Source organism: Moschus berezovskii, chromosome 22, assembly GCF_049115385.1.
Source record: "Moschus berezovskii isolate FMDL1 chromosome 22, NW_MosBer_1.0, whole genome shotgun sequence".
Taxonomy (NCBI): Eukaryota; Metazoa; Chordata; class Mammalia; order Artiodactyla; family Moschidae; genus Moschus; species Moschus berezovskii.
The window spans coordinates 33305725-33316118 of record NC_142481.1 but is presented as its reverse complement, the minus strand read 5'-3'; positions in this window follow the sequence as shown (position 1 = coordinate 33316118).

Here is a 10394-nt window from a genome sequence, read left to right as displayed (position 1 = left end):
GGTGCCAGCAGATTTAGTGTCTGGTGAGGGCTCTCTTCTTGGTTCATAGATGTCCGTATTATCCCTGAGTCATTCATTACTTGGCAGATGGGTCAAGCGAGCCCTCAAGAGTCTCTTTCATAAGGGTTCTAATCCCATTCATGAGGGCTCCATCCTCACGACCAATCATCTCCCAAACCTCCCACCTCCAAACCCTGTCACCTTGGGGGTTAGGTTTCAGCATATGAATTTGGAGGGAGAGAGTAAACATTCACTCTTTAGCAGGTAGTAACAATATAATTGCCACATATTATATGTGCTTCAGGCAGCTTCCTGCACTGTTAATTATATGGACTTCAAGAGCTGACCAATATGAGTTTGAATTCCAAGCAGAGTTAGGTGAAGCTAGGTAATTATTGAATTTCTTTGAGGCACCATTTCTGTATCTGTAAAATGGGGCAAATACTCCCTACCATCAGGGCTGCTGTCAGCTACAAATATACCTTGGCATATACCAGCACAATGCTACACAGACTGAGTTCCAAATACACCGAGACAAAAGTGGACAACTTCCTCAGAAGCGACACAGTGAGTCATATATGCAAGGGCTTTCATCCACTCAAATCAGTTTAATCTGGCTAAATTTTACTAACATACAGAGATTTAAATCTTCCATCATATTCCACAGAAGCATTTCTTGGCTTCCTGTGGAGCCATTTGTGTCTGCACTTAAAAATAACTCTTTGTATTTCTGTCTCCAGAACAAGGCTTTGAGCCTTGTATGGACTCATTATTTATCCACAGCATATCACATAATGTCTGGTAAGTCGGAGCTATTCCATGAATGTCTCTTGTGACTGAACGTAAATATCCTATTCACAAATATTCTGCTGACAACAATACATTAAGCTTCTGTATATTCATATGTAAACAAATAATACGAAAAAGGGTTCTGTAGTATTGTAGTGAGGACTAAGTGAAAAAAATAAAAGGAGGCAAGTAAAATTCAAAGCATAGATTCTGGAACTAAAGTAATTGCTGCTTTCTCCTAGTTTTATTTTTTTTTAAAGCCAATACACCAAATGTATTTAATTTATAAATGGACTCTAACCATTTAACCATAATAATGAAATATTAAAGTTATCACTTATGCAAAATATTCACTGACCAATGTCAGTTTCTAAAAATATTTAGCATTTATGACTTTAGGGTGTTTCAGAGAGGATCACAAATATTTCAAATATGCCTTCCATATACACCCAAGCATCAAATGGCCTGACCACTTTTAAGTCCATCTATTCCCTCTAAAGTTCACAAGATCCAAAATCAATGAATACTAGAAGGTGAACTCTGTCAAATTCTAGTTCCTTTTAAAGAAATTTAGGCATTCGAAGCATAACAAATCAAAACACATACCAAAAAAAAGTGAAATATTTCAAATTACTTTTGCTTTATATCTCCAGTAAAATTTCAGGGTAAGAAGAAAACTAGAATTTGTGAATTCCTATGATCTCTTTCCAAATACAAACAATTAATTTAGCTAAGGTTATTTAGTCCCCTCCTTTTATCTTTTAAGCTTTTCGGAATTTTATACCTCTGGCTTGTATAATCATAAAATCCAGTAGATCATGTGGTTTATTTAGACAAATTCTGATTATTTCCCACTTTAAAATATTTATATCCTTTAACCCAATAATTCCACTTCTAAGAACTGATCCTAAAATAAATATCAGATATGCATATGCAGATTTGTATTTTTTAAAAGTCTTTTAAAATTGTGTTTTGCTTGCATCTATTTCTTCCACTACAATATATATACAATATTTGGAGAATTGTTAAGTAATTTATAGTGAGATCACGAGATGAATCACTATGCGGTGATTTGTGTTAAATATATGTTTTTGAGTACTGTTTTAAAGAATTAGAAAAACCTTTATGATAGATTCAAGTAAAAAAAGCAAGATATACATTTTAGTTTCAGTCATACTATATATGTCATTTTCCATTGATTGCATAGGAAAAATACTAAAAGGACATATACTGTAATATTAACTGTGATTATAATTTTTAAATTGATAGAATTATGACTGATATTAATTTTACATGCTTTGTTGCAGTTTCTACAATGAGTAGGTATTGCTTTCACAATAAGAAAAGCAAACATTTTTAACGACACTGGTTAGTTTCATAATGAACGTATTAAAATAAATGTCCTTTTTTCCATAAAGGCCTTATAGAAAATAGGGTGTATAAAAGGTAGAGAGAAGCTTCTGTATTATAAACTGATGAAAATTCAAGTGATGGAAGTTCAAACTATCTCTAGATTAAACATTATTTGACAAAACTCACATTATTATTTTTCCCAAACAAGACTTCTAAAAAGATCTCTTATCTTTCCTAGGATCATGTGTAAGATAAACAATATATTGTCTTGGCTGTTTTTATATATTAAATATTTTTTACTAGAACGTGTAGATTTTGCACTTAGTACCAGAGATTACTATTTTTGGATATTAATTGCTATTTTTATATCAATCCTGAAGCAGTGCTCAACCTGCAGGAATCCTTAATTGCTCTTGAGCTTTTTACAATCCTTTCTCTAATACAAGGTCTGGATTTCATTTTCGTGCTGGAGTTTTGTTGTGCAGTCTCGGGTGGCCTTTTGCCATGGCCATTACTTACCAGTTTTACTCATCTCTCTATTTCTGATTTTATTCCTTTTGGACTTGATTTCTTGCTGTTCCTGACACCTGCTCCAGCCTGATAAACTGACAGCTCCAATAGTAAATCTTGCCTCGATGCTTTCCTTTCCCGGGGATGGAAAATAGTGTGTTCCAATGGGTTATAACGCTTTAGCAAACATCAGGAATCCTGTCCCTTCTACTTTGGAACTCCATTGTTTAGAAATAGACATGCTGTTCCCTTTGTCTGATAAACCTTGCCCCATATGAGCCTTTCTCCTCTCAGCTGGCTGACTTTCAGCCCTCCAACAGGCTTAATTCAGGTGACATCCTCTCAAGGCAGCCACCCTGACACCCTCCCCAGGAAAATCCTGAGACCTGTCCAAAGCCTAGGTTATATGGTCTGCTCTATGTTTTTATAGCTCTCTGTGCTCCATTTCATCAGAGCACTATTGCTACTATAACCACTTCTAAATATTTGTCTGTTTCACACTTTAAAAAAAAACTTTTATTGGAATGTAGTTGCTTTACAATGTTATTTTCTGCTGTACAGCAGAGTGAATTAGCCATATGTATACATATATCCCCTCTCTCTTGGATTTTCTTCCCATCTAGTGGTCACCACAGAGCATTATGTAGATTTTCCTGTGCTATATAGTAGGTTTTCATTAGTTATCTATTTTATACATAGTAGTGTACATACATCAATCCCAGTATCCCAATTCATACCAACTCCCTCTTATCCCCCTTGGTGCCCATGTCTTTGTTCTCTATAGCTGTGTCTCTATTTCTGCTCTGCAAATATGACTAACAATTGTTTTCTCTTTTTCTCCACTTCATATACAGTCAATATTCAATGAGCATTTATTGAATAAATGGTCTTTGAATGAAATAAACAGAATAGACAAAGACCAAGGGATATTGACCCCAGGAGATTTACTCTCAGAAAAAGTGCAGGTCTCAAATGTGATAAAGCAAATGCTAATTCAGAATACTCAAAAAGCAGTGATGCAAATGAAACATCTAAAATGTGTCTGTGTGTGTGCAGCTCTCCGTACACTTCCTGTGCACAGTGACACTCTCCTTGGCAGAGGCACCTGCATTGGACTCTGACATTGCCCATGAATATTCTGATTATAAAGTCCCGGCTTTTAGGAACCAGATGTCCTTAGCAGATTTTACTCAATTTAAGTTTTCGATTTAGTTCTCCTTTGAAAGTTTCAGTGCTGAATTACCATAGGGTATATCTAGCTGGGGGTATTTGAGGTCTATAATTTAGTTAGAGATGGAGAACACTGTTTGGTATAGGTGATAAGTTCCTGATTTCTGGTTTCATAAAACATTGTCACCTGTTTCTTTGTTCCCCTCTTTCTCTTTCAAGATCAAGACAAATATATAAATGATTCTGACAACAATTTTTCCTTATGGCTATACAATTCTTTTACCCCGTTGAACACTGACCAGCTTTCTCTTCAATAATTTGCATGGGGCAGATTCACATTTTAATATGTTTTCTACAGTAAATAGTTCCAGGAAGACTATTACTGGGATAATCTTCCCTAGATCGTACTGAAGATGAGATTTTCATTTGGTATATGCAGCACTTAGAAATATGTGTTTTCAGAATAAAATTAGCATATGGTTATTAAATACAATTGGCATTGTAGAGAAAACTGGGAATAAGTAAAAATATACATCCATAGCCCCACCATGCATATTTCATTGTTATTAATATTTTAAGTTATTCATTCTGGTTTTTTTAAATTCTGGAGATCTTTGTATACATAAAATTTTAATGTATTTACTTAACATTGTATATGCTTGGGTGCAGATTCCAACTCAGCTGCTTGCTACCTGCATGACATTAATTTTCTTAGTTGTGTAAACTACCCATGACTCTGTTTCCTTGTCTGTAACACAGGAATTATAATAATGACTACTTCGCAGATTTTTTACATAGTCCATGAGTCAAAATAAGTTGTACACTTGTAATAGACTTTTCCTAAGGAAAATTAGGACAATGATAATAATAATAAGTGTAATAACAATTTAGGTCATTTTGCATGCATGCTAAATCACTACAGTCGTGTCCAACTGTAAGTGGCCCTATGGACTGTAGCCCACCAGGCTCTTCTGTCCGTGGGATTCTCCAGTCATGAATACTGGAGTGGGTTGCCATGCCCTCCTCCAGAGGATCTTCCCAACCCAGAGATCGAATCCGCATCTCTTACATCTCCTGCATTGGCAGGCGAGTTCTTTACCACTACTGCCATCTGAGAAGCCCCTTAGGTCATTTTAATACTTTTACAATACATTGCCACACACTGCTCCAGATACATTTTTCCTCCTTAGGAGATGAGAGATAGTATAATGCTATGGGAATATTTCATTGTTTTTAAGTAGCAGATTCATGGAGGACCTAACTCCACTATTTTGGAAGTCCTATCTTACCAACAGCATTTAAATGTTTCCAAAATCCTTTCAAGGGTTCAGTATGTTAATCACTACTGTTCCAGAATTAAAGATAGGCTTTTGCCAGGACTTCTCACTTTGTTTCCCAAATATATGTTATATCTAACTTACTTTAAAGGGAGGTATTAATTATTTACATGCACAACAAAATCTGGACTTGGAAATGAGTAACACTGATTTATAAAAATAGTAATTTGATCTATTGGTCATGAGTCACAGATGAGTATGTGAATACAAGTTTGGCTGGTACGTGTGATGATTTGTCATTTTTGTGCTCAGACTTTCAAAAATAAGTGGTAGTATTCAGGTAGATGCTGAAGATTTTGAGTAGATGTTGGTTTTCTATACAGCCAGTGACATCATTGTAATCTCAATATTGGAAAGTTAATGTTGACAAACATTCAGTTCAGTTCAGTTCAGTCACTCAGTCGTGTCCGACTCTTTGCAACTCCATGAATCACAGCACGCCAGGCCTCCCTGTCCATCACCAACTCCAACATTATGTGCCTCTTAAACTTTCATCATCTTTACTATAAAATGGAAATCTGATAACTGACTTTTTATTAGAAATATATTTTATTTTCTAGGTTATTAATTCCAAGATAATTATTTTTAGTAAGCTCTAAAAGTGTGATTCATTAATAATATGGCTTAGCTGGTGGCTCAACGGTAAAGAATCCACCTGCAAGCAGGAGACCCCAGTTCAATTTCTGGATCAGGAAGATCCACTAGAGAAGGGAACGGCTACCCACTCCAGTATTCTGGCCTGGAGAATTCCATGGACTGTATAGTCCATGAGGTTACAAAGAGTCGGACATGACTGAGTGACTCTCATTTTCACTTTCAAAAATGTGATTAATAATATATGCAAATACTTGTATGTGATTTAAAATTTACAAAACTACTGACAATTAACAATATTTGACCAAACTCTTGCCTCCAAAAAAGTACTTTCATATGGTCTGCAATATATGATAAGTCACCAAACCACTAAGGAAAGGATATTGTTCATAGTTTTAGCATAAGCTATCAGGCAATAATACACAGTCTTTATTTCTCAAACACATTTTACACATAATGCTTTTGAAAGGAAGATGTTGATTACACAGCAACTGGAAAGGTATAGAAAAAGAAAACTGTATGTAACTGGTTGTTATTCAATATAACCAAATTGAGAGAACTCTGTTTTTGAGACATATATCTCATACACTATTAAGCAAAAACATGGCAAAAAATTGACCTACAAAATGTAGGTCTCAAAATCTGTCCAAGCTTACTTTAATTCAGTAATAAATGATATTACCTAAAAAAAGATCAGAGCCAAATGCTAAGCCATACAACATAACATGTATAAACCAGGACTATCCTAGGAAAACCAGAAGTTATATTCACTGTACCTAGAAACATTTGAAAAGGTGCCAACCTCATTAGTCATCCAGGACATGCAAATTAAAATTCTCTTTTGAACAATGATAGTGTATCTAAATAGATTATGGTTTTCACTACCTAATTGACTTCTATCTCTGCTCTTGCCTCACAATCATCTCAACAACATAGTATGTTTTGTGGGGAGAATATTACGTTTGTTGCTATATTCTTTGAGGATAGAACAAATGCCTGACACATAGTAGCTACTCAATTAATATTTATCAAACTGATAGAGTAAATAAATTAATGCCAAGAAATATAAATAAGCTAAACTGGCAGAATTGTTCAAAATATTCAAGCTCACCTTTTTTTTTGTCTGCATGATTAAACCTAAGTCAAATGAAATAGTTCTAATAGGCATTCTGAGAGGTAGAGTGAGATGATATTGTATAACCTCTAGAGCACAAGTATCCACCCAGCTAAAGTATTTGGGAGACACTGAAATACCTTACATCTCTACTGAAATATGTAAATATAGTTTATATTGACAATGCTTCCTTGCAAGCATGAATCTTTTCACTCACAGAAAATTTAGAGCAAAATAAATATTACTAAATATATCTAGTAAATACCTAGCAGTAAGAAAAATGTGGTGACTGATGATTCACAGCAAAGTGATTTGAGAAATATTAATATCTAGAAATATTTTCTAAGAAAAAGACTTTAAAAGTCATTGGGTTAAAAATAAGTGTGAGTGTATCACTGATTTGCCCTACTTTAGACAACGTGGACAATGGAACTGGATAAATGACTTAATTTCTCTGGAATTTTTTACAACGATCATTTCTATTAAGTGATGGATGTTGATTAAATTATCTTAAGGACTCTGTCAGAATAAAGAAGCATGACTTTAAAGACCATCTTGAAGCAGAATTTAGATGCTGTCAAAAATTTTAGCCACATGAATATCATATGGGCATGAAAAGTGTATATATGTTGCTGCCAGAGAATTACATTGCACCTTAAACGACTATTTGCAAGTAAATTAATTAATCCCAACCTATCTACTCAGTGGAATAGCTCCTCTCGGCACTCTTGCGCCCACGCAGTCCCCACTACTTGGATGTGGGGTAGCTCCTCTTGGCCGTTCCTGCACCATGGCAGCCTGGCGTTCAAGGTCAGGAAGGGCGACTCGTCCAAGGTAAGGAGCAGCAGCTGTGTTTTGCTGGAGCAGCCGTGAAGAGATACCCCACGGCCAAGTTAAGAGAAACCCAAGTAAGATGGTAGGTGTTGCGAGAGGGCATCAGAGGGGAGACAAACTGAAACCATAATCACAGAAAACTAGCCAATCTGATCACACGGACCACAGTCATGTCTAACTCAATGAAATTAAGCCATGCCGCGTGGGGCCACCCAAAATGGAGAGGTCTAACTGAATGTGGTCTACTGGAGAAGGGAATGGCAATCCACTTCAGTATTCTTGCCTTGAGAACCCCATGAACAGTATGAAAAAGCAAAATGATAGGATCAGTTCAGTTCAGTTTAGTTGCTCAGTCGTGTCCGACTCTTTGCAACCCCATGAATCACAGCACGCCAGGCCTCCCTGTCTATCACCAACTCCCGGAGTTCTCTCAAACTCATGTCCATAGAGTTGGTGATGCCATCCAACCATCTCATTCTCTGTCATCCACGTCTCCTCCCACCTCCAATCCCTCCTAGCATCAGACTCTTTTCCAGTGAGTCGCATGATGTGGCCAAAGTGTTGGAGTTTCAGCTTTAGCATCAGTCCTTCCAATGAATACCCAGGATTGATCTCCTTTAGAATGGACTGGTTGGATCTCCTTGCAGTCCAAGGGACTCTCAAGAGTCTTCTCCAGCACCACAGTTCAAAAGCATCAATTCTTTGGCAATCAGCTGTCTTCACAGTCCAACTCTCACATCCGCACATGACCACTGGAAAAATCATAGACTTGACTAGATGGACCTTGGTTGGCAAAGTAATGTCTCTGCTTTTTAATATGCTATCTAGGTTGGTCATAATTTCCTTCCAAGGAGTAAGCCTCTTTTAATGTCATGGCTGCAATCAGCATCTGCAGTGATTTTGGACCCCAAAAAAATAAAGTCTGACACTGTTTCCACTGTTTCCCCATCTATTTCCCATGAAGTGATGGGACCAGATGCCATGATCTTCATTTTCTGAATGCTGAGCTTCAAGCCAAACTTTTCACTCTCCTCTTTCACTTTCATCAATGATAGGATACTGAATGAGGAACTCCTCAGGTCAGTAGGTGCCCAATATGCTACTGGAGATCAGTGGAGAAATAAATTCAGAAAGAATGAAGGGATGGATCCAAAGCAAAACCAATAGCAAGTTGTGGATGTGACTGGTGATTGAAGCAAGGTCTGATGCTGTAAAGAGCAATATTGCATAGGAACCTGGACTGTCAGGTCCATGAATCAAGGCAAATTGGAAGTGGTCAAACAGGAGATGGTAAGAGTGAACATTGACATTCTAGGAATCAGCGAACTAAAATGGACTGGAATGGGTGAATTTAACTCAGATGACCATTATATCTATTACTGTGGGCAGGAATCCCTTAGAAGAAATGGAGTAGCCATCATGGTCAACAAGAGTCCGAAAAGCAGTACTTGGATGCAATCTCAAAAACGACAGAATGATCTCTGTTCATTTCCAAGGCAAACCTTTCAATATCACAGTAATCCAAGCCTGTGCCCCAACCAGTAATGCTGAAGAAGCTGAAGTTGAATGGTTCTATGAAGACCTACAAGACCTTTTAGAACTAACACCAAAAAAAGATGTCCTTTTCATTATAAGGGACTGGAATGCAAAAGTAGGAAGTCAAGAGATAGCTGGAGTAACAGGAAAATCTGGCCTTGGAGTACGGAACGAAGCAGGGCAAAGGCTAATACAGTTTTGCCAAGAGAACACACTGGTCATAGCAAACACCCTCTTTCAACAACACAAGAGAAGACTCTACACATGGACATCACCAGATGGTCAACACCGAAATCAGATTGATGATATTCTTTGCAGCCAAAGATGGAGAAGCTCTATACTGTCAGCAAAAACAAGACCAGGAGCTGACTGTGGCTCAGATCATGAGGTCCTTATCACCAACATCAGACTGAAATTGAAGAAAGTGGAGAAAACCAATACACCATTCAGGTATGATCTAAATCAAATCCCCTATGACTATACAGTGGAAGTGAGAAGTAGATTTAAGGGACTAGTGCTGATAGACAGAATGCCTGATGAACTCTGGACGGAGGTTCGTGACACTGTACAGGAGACAGGAATCAAGACCATCCTCAAGAAAAAGAAATGCAAAATGGCTGTCTGAGGAGGCCTTACAAATAGCTGTGAAAAGAAGAGACGGGAAAAGCAAAGGAGAAGAGGAAAGATAAAAGCATCTGAATGCAGAGTTCCAAAGAATAGCAAGGAGAGAAAAGAAAGCCTTCCTCAGTGATCAATGCAAAGAAATAGAGGAAAACAACAGAATGGGAAAGACTGGAGATCTCTTCAAGAAAACTAGAGTTACCAAGGGAACATTTCATGCAAAGATGGGCTCGATAAAGGACAGAAATGGTATGGACCTAACAGAAGCAGAAGATATTAAGAAGAGGTGGCAAGATTACACAGAAGAACTGTACAAAAAAGATCTTTATGACCCAGATAATCATGATGGTGTGATCACTCACCTAGAGCCAGACATCCTGGAATGAGAAGTCAAGTGGGCCTTAGAAAACATCACTACAAACAAAGCTAGTGGAGGTGATGGAATTCCAGTTGAGCTATTTCAAATCCTAAAAGATGATGCTGTGAAAGTGCTGCACTCAATATGCCAGCAAATTTGGAAAACTCAGCAGTGGCTA